This window comes from Myotis brandtii, unplaced genomic scaffold (assembly GCF_000412655.1).
Source record: "Myotis brandtii unplaced genomic scaffold, ASM41265v1 scaffold16266, whole genome shotgun sequence".
Taxonomy (NCBI): domain Eukaryota; kingdom Metazoa; phylum Chordata; class Mammalia; order Chiroptera; family Vespertilionidae; genus Myotis; species Myotis brandtii.
In genome coordinates this window covers 1-2,730 of record NW_005355950.1, presented here as the reverse complement: position 1 = coordinate 2,730, position 2,730 = coordinate 1, and the positions used below count along the sequence as shown (strand labels likewise).

Sequence of the window (2,730 nt, the reverse complement as noted above, 5' to 3'; positions counted from 1 at the left end):
AAAAAAAAACTAGAACCTAAGTAGACACTTCTCTAAAGGGGACATACAGATGGCCAAAAGACATAAGAAAAATGCTCGAAGTCACTAATCATCAGAGATGCAAATTAAAATGACAATGAGGTATTTCACATCACACCTTCCAAAATGGCTACTATCAACAGATGACACATTCTGGTGAGGATGTGGAGAAAAGGCAACCCTAGTACATTACTGGTGGGCATGCAGACTGGTGCAGCCACTACGGAAAACAGTATGGAGTTTGAAAACAGTATGGAGTTTCCTCAACAGATTAAATATGGAACTGCCATTTGACCCAGGGATCCCATTTCTAGGAATGTATTTAAAGTGGGTTTCTTATAGACAGCACATAATGATTCTTGGTTTTAATGAACTCTTATCTCTCACTTATCATTGGTGTACTTAAACCATTCATATTTAAATTGGTTGATATCTTTGGATTACTATCTACCCTGTTTGTAATTGTTTTCTATTTGTTGACTTGCCCTTTTTTCTTTATTCACCTCTCTTTTTTCCCTCTTTTTCTGGTTTCATTTGAGCATTGCATATGATTCTATTTTATCCCATCTGTTAACATATCAATTGTCATCCTTTAAAAAATGTTTAGTGGTTGCCCTGGACTGCCTGCGAGTCTCGAGACTTTACATTTTAAGCTACATCCAGGGCAAGGGGGGAAAAGAGTCAAAGGAGCAAAGTGCAGCACAATCAAGATATGGAGATAAAGCAACTACATTTCTTCCTCTTGTTCCTACAAACCTTCTCTATGGAAATAGGTCTTCTTCCCTTGTCCTCTGTCACTTTTTACATCCCTAAAGAGTAAATAATATGTCCATCCAGGGAAATAATAAAAGCTCTGAAATTTAAAGATGTTTGGCCGCTTCTAGGCCTGACCTTCTGCATCTGAGAAGCCTGCAGTGGGACAAGGACTCAGCCAACTTTTCTCCCTGCCCGTGTGTCGTTTCTGACATCTCCATGGTTGGAGATGAAAAGACAGAAGTATGGAAACAGAAGGCTCTCTCTCTCTTGACTGGCACTGAATGTACATTGGCTTTTACATGTATATTTCAGTGTGCATTTACATGTACATGTCTAGGGCTGTAGAAGGGGTTTTGTGAATGTGATGGTTAATTTTATGTCTCAACTTGGCTAGGTCACTGTACCCAGATATTTGGTCAACTAGTCTGGATGTTGCTGTAAATGTAATTTTTGATGAGATCAACATTTAAGTCCACACACCCAAAGGGGCAAAGGGGCAAAGGGGCACCTTTTTTTCCCTAGATTCCAAATGAATATTTATTAAAATGAAAGTACATTACAAGTGGTTTAAGATGAGAAAACTTGAAGGTAGGATTGAGAACCAGAAATCAAGATAATGGGAGCTCCCAAAGGCAGATGGAATTCATTACAATTTTCCTCGTGATTCCATTTCATACATAGAAGCAGAAATTTCTCCATGAAAATTTTGTGCAATATTGAATGACTGAGGTTCATGGCTCCTTTGGAGTTTTTGTCCCTTCACAAAAATAAAACTTTTTAAAGATCATAGTAGGTACTTAAATACTTGTTGATTTGATGGGAGATTTCATTTGCTGGGAAAGAATTTAGTTCAAGCTCGTCTATAAAGTCCTTGAGAAATGAATGCACTATTCAAGGTGGATTATATCCCAATGTACACACCCTGACTTGATAGAGTGGCATTAGCTAGAGGTTTCCAAGTTTCCATTCTTTAAATCCGTAAAAGAAAGGAAACCCAGACTCTTCAGTTTAGCTTCTGCATTATCAATAAACTCCTTGGAGGCTCTCTGCAGTGGGAGCCGGGGTGGGCCCATTGGAATCCCAGACACCAGAGTCATGATGGCTTTGGTCTGTGACACTCCAAAACCTAGTTTGATCACAAAGTTGATAAATCTCTGAATACAAAACTGATCATTCAGGGCTGAAGAGAAGTCCTTCTGCTCATAAGCCTCCAACATCTGGTTTGTCTTTTTTCCCAGGTAGTTATAGGTACTGCCCACTGCTCCCGTTGCTCCCATCACCAGAGCACTCAGCAGTTGCTCATCCACCCCGAAAAGGAAAGCAAACTGTCGCTGGCGATTCTGATCAACACACTGTCCAAAGTCTAGGAGATCTGTGTTGCTAAATTTCAGCCATTGGAAGGTGGGGATCTTCTGAATCCCATCCAGCAGCTCCTCAGCACGAATCTTTATCCCTGTCAAGGCAGGGATGTGATAGTAATAGAATGGCAGTGCCGGGGCAGCAGCAGCCACCTCCTTTAGGAAAGCAGTGAGGTCATCGTTGTTCTGTGGCTTGAGAAAGAAAGGCGCCATAAGTGATGCCATCGGCCCCAATTTCTGCTGCATGTTTGGCCAGTTCTTGGGACTCCTTCAAGCTCAGGGCTCTTACATGAATTACCACTTGATCCAACTTGTTCCTCCCTTTTGTCACCCACTCCTCTGCGACCCAGCGGTGCTCTGAGATGCTCAGAGACAGGCCTTCTCCCGTGGTGCCATTCACAAAAATATTCTTCACTCCCTGTTTTTCCACAAGATAATCCACGTACTGACCAATGACTGAAAGGTTGATTTCTCCATGCTCGGTCATCGGCCGAGGTAGTTATAGGTACAAAGGGGAAAAGGGGCGAAATATCAAATCATTTAATGTTTCCAACAGCTCTGTATAATGGGTTCAATTATTACCCCTGTTGTATGGATA

At 41.4% G+C, this 2,730-nt stretch overlaps 1 pseudogene; it reads right to left on the bottom strand.

Moving 5' to 3' along the window:
• Positions 1-1,521: 1,521 nt before the first annotated feature.
• Positions 1,522-2,619, bottom strand: LOC102247620 (annotated as a pseudogene).
• Positions 2,620-2,730: the final 111 nt, after the last annotated feature.